Raw genomic sequence first — 20,265 nt, forward strand, 5'->3', positions numbered from 1 at the left:
CTACACTGTATTTCTGATCAATTTTATGTTATTTTAATGGACAATTTTTTTTTTGCTTTTCTTTCAAAAACAAGGACATTTCTAAGTGACCCCAAACATTTGAATGGTAGTGTATATTATAAAGCTGTAGCACCCTCTTTGAGACGAAAATGTGGTGTTGCTATCCTTTCAAAGGTACTTTGATATAATTGAAATCTTGAGTTTTGCTTTTTCTGTCAGTCTTTATTAATTTGATGTTTCTAAAGTATTACATATCCTCAACCTTTTAGAGTCCTCTCAAAGAACTTCTGTATGTTAAGGTGGGTAATTCCTTTAACAACCCACATGTTTGTCCTGATCTGAAGGTGTGATTAGTCTGATAAATGGGTATCAGGTTACAGATCCGAGGCCAATCTAAGTGATGCGTGATGGAGGTCTGTTGTGCTTGGCCCAAAATGTATTGAGTGTGAATGGTATAAGGGGCATCACATCTTCAGTGCCACTAATGGCACTTTCTGGCAATAGAAAGTCACCAGCAGCACCAATACATGATTAATACTCTAGATGCTAACTAGAGTGCAAAGTCATGGGCAATGAACTGCCTGGATTCTGCAATTGACCTGCATTGGCATTCGTATAATATCAATCTGTCACCAGTGCCCTGTGGATGCTCTTCAGACCCTAATATGTTAGTACAGTTAGATATCAGTGAATGTAGTCAAATTGAGAATCATATGCCTTCTCACATACAGGCCCTCACCTGAAGAAAAGGGTGTAGAGTCCTTTTGTTGTTCAAGCCCTGATACTGATCACTACCCTATCTTGCCATTCTTGCCATGTCATGATGAGAAGGCACTACATTTACTAAAATAGCAGTTGCTTCCTTTGGTGGTAGAACAAAGATAGTATAATCTTTGGACATTGTAAATTGGGCATATAGACCAGGGTTGGTTGATAAGATGAATTAGGTTATTTACAACGGGGGTTGGAGTGAAAACCTACAGGAGGGTAGCTCTCCAGGAACAGGGTTGGAGAGCCCTGATATAGACCGTGCTTGGCTTGGACTGAAATTGGTTCCAGTATTCATTTTGGGTGCCGGTAGTGTTTACATTTAGGCGCAGTAGCTCCACAATACCTTTGAACTAATATTCTATAAGAGGAACAGGAGCTCAAGCAGTAGAACAATATGTGGTTCCAGTACTCAGCACTCAAGCACTGCATATATGTTAATGAATAAAAGCTTACACACAGAAGAGTTGAACTGGTCTTTAAGATGATTATTGAAAGCAGTACAACCATGAAAAGTAATGTTTCTAAGAATTTTTGAATATTTAACCTTTATTTAACTAGGCAAGTCAGTTAAGAACAAATTCATATTTACAACGACGGCCCACACCGGCCAAACCTGGATGACGCTGGGCCAATTGTGTGCCGCCCTCTGGGACTCCCAATCACTGCAGGTTGTGATACAGCCTGGAGAGCAAAACACGAAGATAGTGTTTTGTGTTCAGCTCCAAGAAGAATACCTGAACGGCAGTTTGTGGACTTCAGTTGTAAATTTGACTGTCGTCAAGAAAATGAAGTATCCAAAACATGATTGATTGAGTGATTGATTTATAACAATGTAATAACAATGTTGTGAACTCAAGTCAGTGTATTACAGCAACTGATATTATATATATGACCACTAGAGGGTAGTGTACCTCGAAGTTTAACCTACATACCACCCCCAAAGATTTTGTCTCCTTCAGTGCCGCCCCTCTCGATAACTTCCGCGTCAACTACATTTCTAATTTACTGTTGTTTTGACTTTATGCTTTTGAAGAAATGGTTCAGAAGACCGACGTGACTCTGGAAATGTAGCTACATTTTGCCTTGATATTTAAGTCTATTGGATTCATAAGGACCTGGATCATAAAATACATCTGGAAACCTTGAAGATAAAAGTAAGGCCAGCACTGATCTGGCTGTCATTATACACTTTCGATTTCAACTTGCTAGCCAGTCATTTAGTAATAAGTTAGCTGACGCATAGTCAGAAAAACACTTGCCAGCCAACTAAATATTCCACTTCAATATCAGTACATGTAACGTTACTAACTGTAAAGTTTACAGCTATCTGGTGTCACTGTGTCATTTTGAGATAACAATAGCTAACTTCAATATACTTCAATATTCACAGTAGAGAGAGTAACGTTAGTTACATAGACAGTACACTCAGCTAGCAAGCCAGCTACATTGAAGACAGTACTAGGCCTACCTACAGTGCATTCGGAAAGTATTCAGACCCTTTGACTTTTTCCACATTTTGTTACACTACAGCCTAAAATTGATTAAATAGTTTCCCCCCTCATCAATCTACACACAATACCCCATAATGAAAGCAAAAAAAAGTTGACATTTTTGCAAATGTAAAAAAATAAAAAAAATAAAATGATAATCTAATCCAAATGTATTTGTCACATGCGCCAAATACTTACCAACAATGCAGTTTTAAGAACAATACCTACAAAAAATAAGAAATAAAAGTCACAAATAATTAAAGAGCAGCTGTAAAATAACAATAGCGAGGCTATATACAGGGGGTACCGGTACAGAGTCATTGTGCAGGGGCACCGGTTAGTCGAGGTAATTCAGGTAATATGTACATGTAGGTAGAGTTATTAAAGTGACAATGCATAGATAATAACAGAGAGTAGCAGCANGGGGGGGGGCATTGCAAATAGTCTGGGTAGCCATTTGATTAGATGTTCAGGAATCTTATGGCTTGGGGGTAGAAGCTGTTTAGAAGCCTCTTGGATCTAGACTTGGCACTTCGGTACCGCTTGCCGTGCGGTAGCAGAGAGAACAGCCTATGACTATGGTGGCTGGAGTCTTTGACAATTTTTAGGGCCTTCCTCTGACACCGCCTGGTATAGAGGTCCTGGATGGCAGAAAGCTTGACCCCAGTGATGCACTGGTACGCACTCCCCTCGGTAGTGCCTTGCGCTCGGAGGCCGAGCAGTTGCCATACCAGGCAGTGATGCAACCCGTCAGGATGCTCTCGATGGTGCAGCTGTAGAACCTTTTGAGGATCTAAGGACCCATGCTAAATATTTTCAGTCTCCTGAGGGGGAATAGGTTTTGTCGTGCCCTCTTCACGGACCATTTTAGTTTGTTGGTGATGTGGATGCCAAGGAACTTGAAGCTCTCAACCTGCTCCACTACAGCCCCGTCGATGAGAATGTGGGTGTGCTCGGTCCTCCTTTTCCTGTAGTCCACAATCATCTCCTTTATCTTGATCATGTTGAGGGAGAGGTTGTTGTTCTTGCACCACACGGTCAGGTCTCTGTCCTCCTCCCTATAGACTGTCTCATCGTTGTCGGTGATCAGGCCTACCACTGTTGTGTCATCGGCAAACTTAATGATGGTGTTGGAGTCGTGCCTGGCCCTGCAGTCATGAGTGAATGGGGGGTACAGGAGGCGACTGAGCACGCACCCCTGAGGAGCCCCCGTGTTGAGGATCAGCGTGGCAGATGTGTTGTTACCTACCCTTACCACCTGGGGGCGATCCGTCAGGAAGTCCAAGATCCAGTTGCATAGGGAGGTGTTTAGTCCCAGGGGTCCTTAGCTTAGTGATGAACTTTGAGGCCTCTATGGCATTGAACGCTGAGCTGTAGTCAATGAATAGCATTCTCACATAGGTGTTCCTTTTGTCCAGGTGTGAAAGGGCAGTGTGGAATGAAATAGAGATTGCATCATCTGTGGATCTGTTGGGGCGGTATGTACATTGGAGTGGGTCTAGGCTTTCTGGGATAATGGTGTTGATGTGAGCCATGACTAGCCTGTCAAAGTACTTCACGGCTACAGACGTTAGTGCTACGGGTCAGTAGTCATTTAGGCAGGTTACCTTAGTGTTCTTGGGCACAGGGACTATGGTGGTCTGCTTGAAACATGTTGGTATTACAGACTCAGACAGGGAGAGGTTGAAAATGTCAGTGAAGACACTTGCCAGTTGGTCAGAGCATGCTCGGAGTACACGTCCTGGTAATCCGTCTGACCCTACGGTCTTGTGAATGTTGACCTGTTTAAAGGTCTTACTCACATCGGCTGCGGAGATTTATATAAGTATTCAGAACCTTTACTCAGTACTTTGTCGAAGCACATTTGGCAGCGATTTCATCCTTGAGTCTTCTTGGGTATGACGCTACATGCCTGGCAAACCTGTATTTGGGGAGTTTCATCCCCTCAAGCTCTGTCAGGTTGTTCGGGGAGTCGTTGCACAGCTATTTTCAGGTCTCTCCAGAGATGTTAGATCGAGTTCACTCAAGGACATTCAGAGACTTGTCCCGACTTGTGCTTAGGGTTGTTGTCCTGTTGGAAGGTGAACCTATTCCCCTGTCTGAGGTCCTGAGCGCTCTGGAGCAGGTTTTCATCAAGGATATCTCTGTACTTTGCTCCATTCATCTTTCCCTCGTTCCTGACTAGTCTCCCAGTCCCTGCCGCTGAAAAACATCCCCACAGCATGATGCTGCCACCACCATGTTTCACCGTAGGGATGGTGCCAGGTTTCCTCCAGACGTGACCCTTGGCATTCTGGCCTAAGAGTTCAACCTTGGTTTCATCAGACCAGAGAATCTTGTTTCTCATGGTCTGAGAGTCTTTGGGTGCCTTTTGGCAAACTCCAAGCGGGCTGTCATGTGCCTTTTACTGAAGAGTGGCTTCCGTCTGGCCACTCTACCATAAAGGCCTGATTAGTGGAGTGCTGTAGAGATGGTTGTCCTTCTGGAAGGTTCTCCCAGCTCCACAGAGGAACTGTAGAGCTCTGTCAGAGTGACCATCAGGTTATTGGTCACTTCCCTGACCAAGGCCCTTCTCCCCTGATTGCTCAGTTTGGCTGGGCGGCCAGCTCTAGGAAGAGTCTTGGTGGTTCCAAACTTTTTCCATTTAAGAATGATGGAGGCCACTGTGTTCTTGGGGACCTTCAATGCTGCAGAATTTTTTTGGTCCCCTTCTCCAGATCTGTGCCTCAACACAATCCGGTCTCGGAGCTCTATGGACAATTCCTTCAACCTCATGGCTTGGTTTTTGCTCTGACTGCGCTGTCAACTGTGGAACTTTATATAGACAGGTGTGTGCTTTTTTCAAATCATGTCCAATCGATTGAATCACAGGTGGACTCCAATCGTGTTGTGGAAACATCTCAAGGATGATCAATTGAAAAAGGATGCACCTGAACTCAATTTCGAGTCTCATAACAACGAGTCTGAATACTTATGTAAATAAGGTATTTCTGTTTTTAATTTGTATAAATTTGCAAACATTTATAAAAAACAGTTTTTGCTTTGTCATTATGGGGTATTGTGTGTAGATTGATGAGGAACATTTATTGTTTAATCCATTTTAGAATACGGCTGTAATGTAACAAAATGTAGAAAAAGTCAAGGGGTCTGAATACTTTCCGAATGTGCTGTATATCAGCCAGAGTTTACCATACTGTCATTATTTATCTCCATCTCTCTCCCCCAGAGTCTGAATGATGAGTACCCAGTCTGTCCCATTTGAGGAGGTGCGGAGGAGAGCGGAGTCCCTCCTATCCTCCTCAGGCTCTGCCCAGGTGGTAAAGGATGATGTCCAGTTCATGGCCAACATCCCCCTGTCCCTGTCTGACAAGTTTCACCACATCACAGCGCAGACCATGGTGACAGAGAACATCACAGGGCACAGAAGGCAAGAGGTGAGGCATGTTTTGACATTCAACTGTATCCCTTGTTTCACATTATGTGCCTCCTTACCGTCTTCACATAGCTATGCTTTCTTTCTCCCTGTCTGCCCTCCTGCTCCCCTCCCTTCCCAGGTCCTAGAGTCTTTGGGTCGGCTGTTTAAAGCCTTGAGTATCCTGGAGAAGTATGGCTGTAACCTGACCAGCCCCAGCAGGCCCAGGTACTGGCGGAGCGTCAAACACAACAACCCAGTTTTCAGGACTACCGTGGACGAAATCAAGGTGAAGAGACAGACAGGCCTCTCTAAACAAATCAAATCAAATGTATTTATATAGCCCTTCTTACATCAGCTGATATCTCAAAGTGCTGTACAGAAACCCAGCCTAAAACCCCAAACAGGCCATGCAGGTGTAGAAGCACCCTGTCAGGAACCTCAAGCCCTATTCTTACAGTATAATGATTGACTTCCTTATGCGTAGTACAGATCACAGAGTCTGAAGGTCATCTCATCCATTGATTTCACTATGAATTGTCAGATGGTTGAAAAAGGGAGTGGATCAATAAGAGATGTTTAGAGTGCCTTAGTAGGTCATAGACCTACTGATATTTAAAGCATTTGAGTTGACTTTTTCACTCATTTGAGTCAATGGGCTGCTTTCTTTTCTACAGGGTGGCAAGTCAGTCCTATTTCTTTACGGTTACACCAATCAGCAGCCAGACGGGCTCAGCTTCCCTGATGATGTCACACATCCAGACGTTGAGAAGGTTGCTGCGGTGACCATTGAGGTCATGATCCTGCGCATGGAAATGGACATGCTCATCAAGGTGAGAAATCTATGTTTACATTTGTGTAATTCTCAATTTGAATATGACCACAAAGACATGTTTCCATGTTTGCTCTGTTATGAGGTAATGTGTTGTTTTTTGCCTGTCAGGGTACACATGCTCACCCAGAAATGTACAGCAATATCATCCCATCCCCTAATCTACAGAAGATAACCCAGGTCTGTGTAACGTACAGTTGGTGGTTCATCGGTTCGTCTGTTTCTACCTCTACCTCTTTCTGGTTTTAGTGTTGTTATGCTGACTAATGACTATTTTACTCTCCTCAGGATGAACCAGAGCTGATGTCTGATGCGGTGGTCATTCCACCAGGAGAGGAGCGCGGGGACAGGGGGAAAGACCTTCAGCCGCTATCTCCTCCACCCAAACATGCTACCAGTCCTGGACTAAGTCATGTCCCCACCACTCCTACTGGTGAGACAAGCAGCCATTCCCTGTACCAGTCTACCTGTCACCTTGCCACCTGCCTGCTTTCTGCCCGCCAGCATTTATGTAATCTGGCCAATGTGGTTGTTGGGAACTGGCACATATGTTACACAAAATAACGATGTCCTCTCTCTCTGCGATCTCAGTACTGCTAATCGGGAGTCTCTCCTCTCTCTCTTCTCTCTCTCTTTCAATGCTATACTCTTGCTTATTCTCTCTTCGGTACAGGAGTTCTGCGGGTATCTCTCTCTCTCTCTCTCTTCTCTTCTCTCTTCTTCCTCTCTTCTCTCTCTCTCCTCTCTCTCTCTCTCTCTCTCTCTCTCTCTCTCTCTCTCTCTCTCTCTCTCTCTCTTCTCTCATCTCGGTTCTCTATTACGTGGCTCTCTCTCTCTCTTCTTCTTTCTCTAGCGATCTCTAGGACTAAGAACGGCGAAGTCTCGTTCAAGTTCTCTCGGGATCTCTCTCGGTCGTGGTCTTGCCTGCTACTGGTATGACGATGTGGCTCTCTCGGATGCGGCAGTAATCTCTCTCTCTCTAAATGGAGTATCAAACAGAATACTGACAGTCTGCACGTCTCTCTTGCGATGCGATCTCTTCAACGATGGCATACGGTCTCTCTCTCTCTCTCTCTCTCATCTATCCTCTCGTTCTTCATATGACGTCTCTTTCTCTCTCTCTTCTCTCTTTCTCTTCTCTCTCTCTCTCTCTCTCTCTCTCTCTCTCTCTCTCTCTCTCTCTCTCTCTCTAAGATGGGATGTGTGATTTGTGCGGTGCCACTCCCGCTCTCCTCTGCCCGGCCTGTGGTTCTCTTCCTTTCTGTCAGTCATGTGACCTCCTCTACCACCTCCACCCGTCCAGAGCCAATCACAGGAGAGATAGAATACAGGGTAAGATATGGGTCATAGCTTTGACCATCATTTCAGCTCAAATGTAACTTTTTAACCTCGATTTCTTTGAATATTCCATCCAATCAATATGTAAAGTAACACTGATCATCTTTTTAAACCCCCCCCGTAGAGACCTGTATCCTCTGTGGTGTGTCCCAAGTCTCTGCCCATTGCTCCACCTGTTCTCAGAGGCTGTGTCTGGAGTGTGACAGACTGTACCATTCTCACCCTGACCGCGGGGGTCACAACAGGACAGTGGTTTCCCATGCCAAACCAAAAAGAGCTTTAAGGTTAGAAATTAGGAAGGGTCAATATTTTACTCCACACGCGCACACTCACTCACTCACTCACTCACTCACTCACTCACACCAAATCACTTCTTCCTCTCACTCGCATTTCTTCTCTTTTTCAGCCACTCTCTTTCCTTGTGGGAGTGTGCTCAGTGCACTACAGTCAACGAGGTGAAGGCCGTGCTCTGTGTGACCTGTGAACGACCCCGACTTGCCCTCGCTTCCCTTATAGTTCAGGAGGACCCGGGGCAACCGCCATCCAGCGCAGGTCACATTCCATATACACGGGTCGACTGATGAATAGTTTTCATGTGACGTTCATTAAAACAACGTCAGTCACCTATCCTATCCTGTTTGAGGTGTTCACGTCATCTGTGCCTCTATAGCATTGATAATACATCAGTAATGTATTTATACAGACATAGCTAGAAACTGAGCTAGATCAATACCAGGTTATCTGTTTATCTAGTCTATCTGACCTCTCTCGTAGAGTGGCAGTGTAAGAGCTGTACTGTCGTGAACCAGGGCAGCAGTATACTGTGTGAGGTGTGTGAGCGCCCCCGTCTGGCCACCCGTCCCTCTATCACGCCAGTACTCCCCAGTACTCCAGTGCTCCTCAGTACTCCAGTACTCCCCAGTACTCCAGTACTCCTCAGTACTCCAGTACTCCTCAGTACTCCGGTACTCTCCACGCCAGGACCCACGTCAGATAACGAAACAGAGGTTTGACCCCCCAGTGGTTTAAATACTCTCTACAATTGGAATGCTCTGTGAGACAATCATTCCAGCGTATCTTTTCTGTTTTAATCTTTCACTCCCCCCCTCCCATGCTGTCTCTCTCGCTCTTTAGTGGATGTGTCAGTTCTGCACCTATGTGAACGCTCAGCCTGTAGTGGTTTGTGAGATGTGCAACTTGCCGTGTAAAGATCCTGCGGTCACCAGCCTCAAGTCCCTCCCCCTACAGTCTCCAATCAAAGACTTAGCCTCACCTTCTTCTACGCCCCAACTCCCTCCCCAGATCCCTCCCAGGGTGAACATCCACATCAAGAGACAGAACCTGATGAGGGATGAAGGGCTGAAACTTGTCCATCAATTACGAGTAGGTGGAGTACAAATGGACACAATGTGGATTAAAAACCAGAATAACTGCTACTATGTTTTCTAACTTTAACCTAATGTTCTTCCTCAGGAGGGAGAGAAAATGGAATGGGCCCAGAGGAGTCTACGCAGCCCTTTGCGTTTCCGGGGGAAGCAACGTCAACCCCTGTGATTGGCTGAAAATCAGAGCTGCCCCACCTCCTTGGATGGATCTGTGCCATGGCGGCTTCAGCTGCTTTGCAGAACTACAAGCAGAGGTTTCTGGCCGCAGGATACCACCGAGCGGGATGGAGGTTCGACAGAGCAGCAGAGTCCCAGTGTGCTGCTGGGTGAGGGTGCGGCTGTCCAGGTTGAGGCCAAGCAGCATGGCTGGCAGCAGGCGACACTGAGAGAGCAGTCCGTCAGCTGCTCAGAGACAACAGGTCAAGGTGAGAACCAGACATGTCACCTGACCCAAATAGTCACTCTAGACAGATATGACTAAATACTTTTATATCAACTCAAGTAACCAAGATCTTAGAGTGACTGAGTTAGTCTGTTTAAGCCTATATGCAAAGTACATCCAGCTGTAATCCAGTCCGACTGCGGTCTGTCTCTGGGTGTTGTAGATGCGCGAGCTGCGTCTCTGTTTCCGGGAGGCGCCCAGTGTGAGGAGGCTCTGCGTCTGAGTGGAGGAGAGTGCAGGGCGCTCGTTCCGTGCTGCAGCGGCCCTCCTGGAGCCCTTCCACCAGCGCAACTCTGAGCGACCAGCCAGAGCCCCTATCGAGTCCAAGACCCCGACAAAACAGTGTGTGTGTACACGAGAGCCAGCAAAACTCAATGAACTACATTTTTCAAGACCACACACACAAAACAAATAACCTGATTGTTAATCACCATAAACCTACATTGTGTTACCTCAGCGGATTGCAGGCGCCTGCTGGCGTTGTACGAGCTGCCCAGCTGGGGCGCTGTGAGCTGGCCTGTCTCTACTCCAGGGCCTATGCCCAGTACTCCCTGGAGACGTCATCCAGCCTCAGAGTCCCAGGACAGGGAGTTCCTCCGCCGCCTCCTCAACAACGAGTGCCCTCTGCCTCAGCATCTTCCCCCACAGCAAGGTGGGCTGCTAGGTCTCTGTCTGTCTTTGCCTTGGGTGGATGATGAGCTCTTATTACCTCCTCCCTGTATCTGTATTGCCTTGTCAGTCAAATTCCTATGGACTTTAAATTGTTCCTTTTTATCCTGTATGAATCTCCGTACCTCTCACAGATGCAGTCCCTGACCTCGTTGCATGCTCGGTGCCACGGTGTTTCACGCAGCACTTCACCATCGCTGTAAGAGACAAACACATTCAGAGACATGTGTGTCCTGTGGGCAGGACAGACATCAACGACCCCGAGCACCTGACAGCTACTTCTCTACCCTGGACATCCAGGTACATATTAGAGAAAGAAAGATTTAGAGATATAAGGGACGAAGGTTATTTCTACATTTGACATTTAGCAGACAGTCTAATACAGTAGTGCATTCATCTTAAGATAGCTAGGTGGGACAACCACATCACAGCATAGTAAGCACATTTTCCCTCAAAGTAGCTATCAGCAAAGTCAGAGCTAGTAGGGGAAAAGTTAAGTGTGATGTGAGTTGTTTTGTTTTTGTTGGGGGAGAGTGGTGCTGTGGATTATTTAAGATACTCTTTGAGAGTAGGTTTTCAGATGTTTTATGAAGATGGCAAGTACTCTGCTGTCCTAGATTCATGGGGAAGGTTCTACCATTGGGGTGCCAGGAGAGAGAAGAGCTTGGACGGGCTGAGCGGAGTACTCGTTGGGGTGTAGGGTTTGAGCAGAGCCTGAAGGTAGGAGGGACAGTTCTCTTGCTGTTCCATAGGAAGCACCATAGTATTGTAGTGGACTCGAGCTTTGACTGGAAGCCAGTGGCGTGTGCCGGAGGACGGGGTGAACACAAAGCGGGCTGCATCATTCTGGATAAATTGCAGGCCTGATGCAGCAACGGGGAGCCCAGCCACTGAGTTGCAGTAGTCCAGACGAGAGATGAAAGTGCCTGGATTAGGACCTGCACTGCTTCCTGTGTGATGTAGGTCGTACTCTACAGATGTTGTAGAGCATGAACCTGCAGGAGCGAGTCACTGCTTGATGTTTGCAGAGAACGACAGGGTGTTGTCCAGGGTCAACAAGGTTTTTTGCACTCCGGAAGGGGGACACTGTGGAGTTGTCAACCGCGATGGAGAGCCTTGGAGCAGGCAGCCTTCCCCGGAGGAAGAGCAGCTCCATTTTGTCGAGGTTGAGATTGAGGTAGTGGGCCGACATCCAAGCTGAGATATTTGCTAGGCATGCAGAGAGAGGACTGCCTTGAGAGGAAGACTGCTGTGAGATTAGTCGGCAAACAGCCTCTAGTAAAGGTGATGTCAAGCGTATTGCCTGAGGGGTTGGGGATTGGGAAAGGGTGAGGTCAAAAGAGGTAAGAAAGGAAAAAATTAATTGAAGGCAGATGTCGGAGGGTTGAAGTCACCCAGTACCAAGAACGGTGAGCCATCTTCAGGAAATTAGTTTATCAAGGTGTCAAGCTCATTGAGGAACTCTCTAAGGCACCTTGGGCGATACAGTAGATGACAATAATGTTAAGCTTGAGTGGACAAGTGACAGTGACAGCATATAATTCAAATAAGGAGATGGACAGGTGAGAGAGGGAGAAAAGAGAAAATCTCCATTTAGGATGAATGCGTAGCCCTGTGCCACCACCGCAACGACCAGATTCTGTCAGGCTATGAGAGAAAAACGTAGTCAGATGAAGAGAGAGCAGCGGAAGAGTAACAGTGTTCTCTGTGGTGATGTCTCCACAGGGCCAAAAAGTCTAGGGACTGAAGGGCAGCATAGGCTGAGATTAACTTGGTGATCTTTACCGCAGATCAGCAGTTCCAAACGCTGCCGGAAACCAGGAATTCCACATGGGTTGTGCGCGCAGGGTACACAAATTAGAATGGTTGCAGCCAAGGATGGGGAGAGTCTGTAAAGCCTACAGGGAGAGGGGCAAACTGGGATAGAAAACACATAGTTGCCAAAACTACAAACCGCTGACTGATTACCAAAACAACAGTCACAAATTGCCCTGCCCCTTCATCCTGGTTGATGTGTCAAACAATCATCTGCAAGTTATGAGCAGTGAGCAGTTCACACACCAAGTAGGCATTTGGGAAGACAGCAGCACCTAAAGTAGGTGGCCCTAGTAGCAAAAAAACAGTACTAGAGAGCAACATATTAAAGGGTACTTGATGCCCTTTATCTACTTCCACATAGTCAGATGATTTGTGGATACCATTTGTATGTCTCAGTTTCCATATGAACGAAGTTGAGGCAGTTTCGCGAGACAATGCTAGCTAGTGTTAGCACTGTGACTGGAAGTCTATGGAATCTGCAAGCATGCTAGTACAGTTGAAGTCTGAAGTTTACATACACCTTAGCCAAATACATTTAAACTCAGTTTTTCACAATTCCTGACATTTAATCCTGGTAACGAATTCCTGTTTTAGGTGAGTTAGGATCACCACTTTATTTTAAGAATGTGAAATGTCAGAATAGTAGTAGAGAGAATTATTTATTTGAGCTTTTATTTCTTTCATCACATTCCCAGTGGGTCAGAAGTTTACATACACTCAATTAGTATTTGTAGCATTGACTTTAAATTGTTTAATTTGGGTCAAACGTTTCAGGTAGCCTTCCACAAACTTCCCACAATAAGTTGGGTGAATGTTTGGCCATTCCTCCTGACAGAGCTGGTGTAACTGAGTCTGGTTTGTAGGCCTCCTTGCTCGCACACGCTTTTTCAGTTCTGCCCACAAATGTTCTATGGAACTGAGGTCAGGGCTTTGTGATGGCCACTCCAATACCTTGACTTGTTGTCCTTAAGCCATTTTGCCACAACTTTGGAAGTATGCTTGGGGTCATTGTCCATTTGGAAGACCCATTTGCGACCAAGCTAACTTCCTGACTGATGTCTTGAGATGATGCTTCAATATATCCACGTAATTTCCTACCTCATGATGCCATCTATTTTGTGAAGTGCACCAGTCCCTCCTGCAGCAAAGCAGCCTCACAACATGATGCTGCCACTCCCGTGCTTCAAGGTTGGGATGGTGTTTCTTCGGCTGCAAGCCTCCCCCTTTTTCCTCCAAACATAATGGTCATTATGGCCAAACAGTTCTATTTTTGTTTCATCAGACCAGAGGACATTTCTCCAAAAAGTACAATCTTTGTCCCCATGTGCAGTTGCGAACCATAGTCTGGCTTTTTTATGGTGGTTTTGGAGCAGTGGCGTCTTCCTTGCTGAGCGGCCTTTCAGGTTATGTCGATATAGGACTCGTTTTACATGATATAGATACTTTTGTACCCATTTCCTCCAGCATCTTCACAAGGTCCTTTGCTGTTGTTCTGGGATTGATTTGCACATTTCGCACCAAAGTACGTTCATCTCTAGGAGACGCGTCTCCTTCCTGAGCCGTATGACGGCAGCCTGGTCCCATGGTGTTTATACTTGCGTACTATTGTTTGTACAGATGAACGTGGTACCTTCAGGCGTTTGGAAATTGCTCCCAAGGATGAACCAGACTTGTGGGGGTCTACAATTTTCTTTGTGAGGTCTTCGCTGATTTCTTTTAATTTTCCAATGATGTCAAGCAAAGAGGCACTGAGTTTGAAGGTAGGCCTTGAAATACATCCACAGGTACACCTCCAATTGACTCAAATGTTGTCAATTAGCCTATCAGAAGCTAGCCATGGCATACTTTTCTGGAATTTTCCAAGCTGTTTAAAGGCACAGTCAACTTGCTGTATGTAAACTTGTGACCAACTGGAATTGTGATACAGTGAATTATAAGTGAAATAATCTGTCTGTGAACAATTGTTGGAAAAATGACAAAGTAGATGTCCTAACCAACTTGCCAAAACTATAGTTTGTTAACAAGACATTTGTGGAGTGGTTGAAAAATTAGTTTTAATGACTCCAACCTAAGTGTATGTAAACTTCCCACTTCAACTGTATATATCTATAGACTTCCAGCCATTGTGCTAATGCTAGTTGGCATTGGCTCTTGAAACGTCTTCTTCTTCCTTTATACTGGACACAGAGACATAAAAGTGGTATCCACAAGTTCATCTGACTCTGGGGAAGTAGATAAATGGCCTCATTGCCAAAATCCCAAAGTATCAATTTAAGACAAAAATAATATGATTTTCAAAAAATTCAAAAACTTTTCAAAAATTCCCTGTTTGAAATTTCTGGAATTTTGCAACCCTATTAGGGATATAGGCAGATGGAAATGGGGAGATCTTGTGTTGCTGAAGCTTGTGCTATTATATGGTTATTACATAGTTATTGATGTTGTGTGTTTAGCTGCGAGACTGTCTGGATCGTGAGGTGTACGAGCTCTTCCACAAGAAGCTGATGGAGCATGCTCTGATGAAGGACCCCATGTTCCTGTGGTGTTGTCACGTGAGTGGGTTTCTAACCAGCTCCATCACTTATAAAGTTACTTCTCTACTGAACTTTTCACCCACCCCTCTCTTCTCTTCTCCTCCCTCCTCTTTCTTCCTCAGTGCACCTTTGGGTTTATCTATGATGGAAACCAGTTCAAAGTCACCTGTCCCACGTGTATGAAGAGCTTTTGCAACCAATGCAAAAAGCCTGTAAGTACAAAAGATACATGTTGTTGCCTTGCCTGCCATCTATTGTGTCATTTCATAGCTACATGTATGTGGGACCTAAATAATGATGCCTGTCTCTCTCTCCATCTTTCTTTATCCTTCTCCCTCACTCTCTCACGCTCTCTCGCCCCCCTCCCCCTCTCTGTCAGTGGGAAGCTCAGCACCAGGATGTATCCTGTGAGCAGTTCCAGTTGTGGAAGAGAGAGAATGACCCTGACTACCAGAGACAGGGGCTGGCCGGGTTCCTGCGGGACAACGGCATCAGTGAGTCAGTCAGCCTAAACAACCTGCAGTTATTGGCCCATATTCACAAAGAGTTTTAGAGTAGGTGCTGATCTAGGATCAGATTTCCCTTTTAGATCACAATGAATAAGATTATATGGACAGACAGGACCTGATCCTAGATCACACAATGCCATCTCACCACCATCATCATTATTATAACACCAGGACGTGGCCCTTCTTCTCATCTCTCCATAGCCTGTCCTCACTGCAGGTTCCAGTATGCCTTGACCAAAGGGGGCTGCATGCACTTCAGCTGCTCCCAATGCAGATACCAGTTCTGCAGCGGCTGCAACAATCCCTTCCACACTGTAAGTCACACACAGGGATATTATCTAGGACAGTGGTTCCCATCCTTTTTTGGTTACTGTACCACCAACTGAATTTTGCTCTGCCCGGAGTACCCTTGAAGTACCCCCTCATGTGCATTTTACCAGTAGGCCTATGGTCTCATGAATATTCTCAAGTACCCCCTGGTTAGGAACCACTGATCTAGTACAGAATGTCTTACTAAATGGATTCAGTAAGAGGGAATGATCTCTCTTTCTGCCAGGGCTTTCTCATCATCCATCCTCATGTCTGTTTCCTTTCTCTCTTTCCCTTTTTCACCCCTTTCCCTTCCTCTCCCTCCCTTCCCGTCAGACGGCGTGTAAGACAATCCAGTGTAAAATCACAGGTCTCCATGCTCATCACCCACGAGACTGTCTCTTCTACCTCAGGGACTGGGAGCCTGTCAGACTACAGGCCCTGCTGCAGGTACAGAGACAAGGAATGTTCTGGGAACGTTACAGGGGAAATGTTTGGGGAACGTTACAAAGGGAATGTTCGGGTAACGTAACAGACTGAATGTTCTGGGAACGTTACATGGGAAATGTTCTGGGAACGTTACAGGGCTGTCATTTCAATGTTGTGTTTCTGAGGTGGTGTTTGTATTTTGTCCACAGAGGAATGCTGTTGTGTTCAACACAGACCCCCCTAATGGGACACAGACTGGTGAGAGTGACCTCTTGTTTATCCTCACAGTGCATTCAGAAAGTATTCAGATCCCTTGACCTTTTCCACATTTTGTTACATTACAGCCTTATTCTAAAATGTATTATAGTTTTTTTCACTCAATCTACACACAATGCCCCATAATGACAAAGCACTTTTTTTTGTTGCAAATTCATTAAAAATAAAAAAATATCACATTTACATAAGTATTCAGAACCTTTACTCAGTACTTTGTTGAAGCACCTTTGGCAGCGATTTCAGCCTCAAGTCTTGAGTATGATGCTACAAGCTTGGCACACTTGTATTTGGGGAGTTTCTCCCATTCTTCTCTGCAGATCCTCTCAAGCTCTGTCAGGTTGGATGGGGAGCGTCGCTGCACAGCTATTTTCAGGTCTCTCCAGAGATGTTAGATCTGGTTCAAGTCCGGCCTCTGGCTGGGCCACTCAAGGACATTCAAAGACTTGTCCCGAAGCCACTCCTGCGTTGTCTTGGCTGTGTGCTTAGGGTTGTTGTCCTGTTGGAAGGTAAACCTTTGCCCCAGTCTAAGGACCTGAGCACTCTGGAGCAGGTTTTTATCAAGGAAACCTCTGTACTCCATACATCTTTCTCTTGATCCTGACTAGTCTCCCAGTCCCTGCCACTGAAAAACATCCCCACAGCATGATACTGCCACCACCATGCTTCACCGTAGGGATGGTGCCGGGTTTCTTCCAGATTTGACGCTTGGCATTCAGGCCAAACAGTTCAATGTTGGTTTCATCAGACCTTCTGGCAAACTCCAACCAGGCTGTCATGTGCCTTTTACAGAGGAGTGGCTTCCATCTGGCCCTCTACCATAAAGGCCTGATTGGTGGAGTGCTGCAGAGATAGTTGTCCTTCTGGATGGTTCTCCCCTCTCCACAGAGGAACTCTAGAGCTCTGTCAGAGTGACCATCAGGTTCTTGGTCATCTCCCCGACCAAGGCCCTTCTCCCCCGATTGCTCAGTTTGGCCGGACGGCCAGCTCTGGGAAGAGTCTTGGTGGTTCAAAACTTCTTCCATTTAAGATTGATGGAGGCCATTGTATTCTTGGGGACCTTCAATGCTGCAGAAATGTTTTGGTACCCCCCAGATCTGTGACTTGACACAATCCTGTTCTCGGAGCTTTACGTACAATTCCTTCGACCTCATGGCTTGGTTTTTGCTCTGACGTGCACTGTCAACTGTGGGACCTTATATAGACAGATGTGTGCTTTTCTAAGTCATGTCCAATCAATTGAATTTACCACAGTTGGACTCCAATCAAGTTGTAGAAACATCTCAAGGATGATCGATGGAAACAGGATTCACCCTAGCTCATTTTTGAGTCTCATAGCAAAGGGTCTGAATACTTATCTAAATAAGGTTTTTCTGTTTTTGCAAAAATGTTTTTGCTTTGTCATTATGGGGTATTTATTATGTGTAGATTGCTGAGGGGTTTTATTTATGTAATCATTTGTAGAATACATTTATTTGGAAAAGGTGTAGGGGTCTGAATACTTTCCAAAGGCACTGTACACTGTTAGCACTGAGGCACCGTTGTGTTGGGCAGTTTGTTTTTTTATTTTTTATAAATGTGCAAAAATTCTTAAAATGTTGTTTTCGCTTTATTATGGGGTATTGTGTGCAGATTAATGAGTACATTTGTTTATAAAATCAATTTTAGAATGAGGCTGTAACGTAACAAAATGTGGAAAAAGTCAAGGGTTCTGAATACTTTCAAAATGCGCTGTATGTGAGAACTTTAGTCTTTTTTTTCTCTTTCTGCCCATACTTTCATTTTATCTTTCTGTGTGACTCAGACGCATGTGGAGTGATGGAGCAGAAGGATGAGGGAGGTCAGCAGATTGACTCACCCTGTGGAGTCCAAACTCAGCCAGAAGAAGCTGGACTCTGCGAGTGAGTCACACACACACACAAACTATCTAATTGTTTGTTATTTGTGCACTACCACACACATATCCTGTGGGTTTAATTGTATTGTAGACATGCCATGAGAAGTTCATGATATTCACTTTTAAACAACCTTTGTTGGCTGTTAAGCTGTTCTTGCTTTGTCTCCGTTTGTGGCCATTGTTCTCACTATGTCTCTGTGTGGCCATTGCAGTAAACACTACAGAGAGTACCTGGTTAGTCTCATTAACGGACACACCCTGGACCCCGCTCTTATCTATGACCAACAAGAGGTGACAGTTGCCTGCAGGAGGTACCAGGTGGAGGAGCAACAAGGGGAGGGGGAGGACGACCGGGTGTACCAGGATCGACTGCTGAAGGTCAGTCGTCCATCACTCAGTTAGGCTTGTGGCCTCGCTGGAAGTTTGCACTAAATAGTTTCAATGTTCATTTTGATGTCGTGTTTTTGTTGTGGTTCAGAGTGTGTGAAAGTGTATACAACTCTTTCTTTACAGAAACTGATGGAAGTTCCACTTGGAGAAAATGTTCCTCGGATGAGATGAAGACTGGTTAATAAAATATTTTAAATCATTCTAAGGCAAGTACAGGTATCCTATTTACAAACAGGATCACGTGAAGGAGTCAGGTTTCAAACCTCCCACCACATAGCATTACCAACCAACCAACCAACCAACCTGTTATATTACATCTCATTGAAGTTTAACATGTTTTGTTCTTTACATGTTACATCTATAGTTACTAGTATCAAAATTCCTCTCTAAGGATACAGTTGCAAAGACAGATTGACAAGACAGGCTAATCAACAACTGTCTTTCTTGTTTATTTTTTATTAAAGTTTTAAAATATTTTTTCAATGTCACTAAACAACTTAAGAAATAACCAGAAGGTGTTTGTCAACTTAAACATGACAGTCTATATTGTGAGATATTATACAAAGTGTAAATGCAGGGTATACCATGTAATAAATAGGCTACTCATGCAATAAAGTATTTTATTGATTTGAAAATTACTTTTATGACAGGTCTCATTTTTCTATTCTCAATTGCTGTCTCTGGGTGTGCGTTCCAAACACGTACAGTCCACTTACCTTCGCCTATTGCCCTTGGGGGAAGCCCCGCGGCCATGTTTGCCGTCAGTCCAAACAATTAGCCAAGCAAGGGAAGTTGACAATGTAAGACCCTCAGCCCTCGTTTGTGATCGAGTGTGCAATTCTGTTCACTTCGCGGCCTGAAACACCCCATAATTAAATGTGTGATGATTGAACATCAGCTAAGAAAAGTCAGCCAAAACTTAAAACTAACATCAATATGAGAGTAGTCAAAATAAGTGTAAGTAAAAACAAATTGTAAATAAGTTAGAAATTGTGCTATTAATGCACATGACGGCACTAACACGTCTGGTAAAAGTTGTGATGCTTTTGTTTGGTTAGCTTTTGGAAACGTTAACTTACCCTGACATCACACTTATATATTATACTTTTCAGTTAACCTGATATCGTCGGATGGCTAGTATTCGATGTCTGCGGATGCGTTGTCTTCTAGCCAAGATATAGCCAAGATATGAAATGCAATCATAATGGACTGTAGCGCATATACAGCACACACAACTGCTACCGGTGGTTCCATGATGACAGAAATCCGTGGGACGAACGAGTGGCGGATTTCCGGGCAAGGGCGGTCCATTTAAAATGAATCCATTCTTCCCTCACCCTTTGCCCTGCAAGTGTCAACTCATCATGTGTCATGATACGTCATCTTCTTTGGTGGGGTTTATCGGTAGTTGGCATTCAACGTTATGGTGCATTACCGCCACCTGCTGTACTGGAGTGTGGGCCAGCGACAGGGAGAAACTAAATCCTACCTGCCGGCTCCGTTGCTCTAAAAAAGATAACGAGTGACGCAGCGGTCTAAGGCACTGCATCGCAGTGCTAGAAGCGTCACTACAGACCCGGGTTCAATCCCAGGCTGTGTTGCAGCCGGCGCACAATTGATCCAGCGTCGTGAGGGTTTGGCTGGCCGGGATGTCCTTGTCCCATCGCGCTCTAGCAACTCCTTGTGGTGGGCCGGGTGCTGGGACACGCTGACTGCGGTCGCCAGTTGTAAGGTGTTTCCTCCGACACATTGGTTCGGCTAGAAGCA

General features: G+C 45.2%; 1 pseudogene; it reads left to right on the forward strand.

Annotated features, from left to right (window-relative positions):
- The first annotated feature begins 1,730 nt into the window (after positions 1-1,730).
- On the forward strand, positions 1,731-19,136 carry LOC111953856 (E3 ubiquitin-protein ligase RNF31-like; annotated as a pseudogene).
- The last annotated feature ends 1,129 nt before the right edge of the window (positions 19,137-20,265 follow it).

The sequence above is a fragment of the Salvelinus sp. IW2-2015 genome, linkage group LG27 (genome assembly GCF_002910315.2).
Source record: "Salvelinus sp. IW2-2015 linkage group LG27, ASM291031v2, whole genome shotgun sequence".
In the NCBI taxonomy this organism is placed as follows: domain Eukaryota; kingdom Metazoa; phylum Chordata; class Actinopteri; order Salmoniformes; family Salmonidae; genus Salvelinus; species Salvelinus sp. IW2-2015.